We start from the raw sequence: 931 nt of genomic DNA, 5'->3' as shown, positions 1-931 counted from the left end.
CATTAGCGCTAGCGGCCGGCCGTGTGTAATGGAAAAAGGAGTTACCGCCGGATGCCATGGCGGGATGGTATTGAAGGCTACCGCCCCCGCCTTTAACGGTAGGCTCTGCCATGTATAAAACCTGTCTGGTCGTTGATCAACTTCTACCGCTATTGATCATGGCGGTACGTAGTTAAACCCTACTGCCACGGACAATGATGAAAGACAAAATGATCAGATCTTAATTTATTTTCAGAAAAGAGTCAGATCTGGATAAATTTTAGCAAAAAGGTCAAGACATTAAAAACCGGCTGCCACATAGCGCGACATTCTAGATGATAATAATGTGGCAGATCAAGACAAGCAACTTTTTTCGGAAAAAGGAAACTGCCGGTCTTTTGACGATTCAACACTCCGGCGGCACTGTCCGAGGTTGGTTGATTCGAGGGCCGGTCACATGCTGAAAGTTCCACTGGCGTATACTACTACTGTCACTTCATTCATTGACTATAATAATGCAGGCACAGCTTTTCCTTCCTAGAAAAAACGAAGAAGGGAACCTGCGGCGTACTACGTGTCGCTCTTGTATTGCCAACAGACGCCTCTTAAAAGTTACACCAATCTTATTTCAAAAAAAAGTTACACAAATCTTAAAGTCACTTAAAAAGGGCATTCTTATACATTCACAATAATAAATTCTAACCTCCTTTCTCCCAACGGATCAAATAGAAGATCAGAATGATTGAATCTTTTTTATTAAAGGGGTAATTTCTATTCTCCACATTGAATTTCATTCAAATCAGAATCTTTAAGTGTGTGCGTGTGTGCGGGTGTAGGGGGAGGGGGGCGAATCGAAGCAAAATTGCCGTGCGGAGAGCTAGAGCACCCTTATTTCTCTCCTGCACATGCTCCAATCTTCTCGAAGTAGTTAGATTCCGGTTTGATCCCATTA

This window comes from Triticum aestivum, chromosome 5A (genome assembly GCF_018294505.1).
Source record: "Triticum aestivum cultivar Chinese Spring chromosome 5A, IWGSC CS RefSeq v2.1, whole genome shotgun sequence".
Lineage (NCBI taxonomy): Eukaryota > Viridiplantae > Streptophyta > Magnoliopsida > Poales > Poaceae > Triticum > Triticum aestivum.
This window is presented reverse-complemented; position numbering follows the sequence as displayed.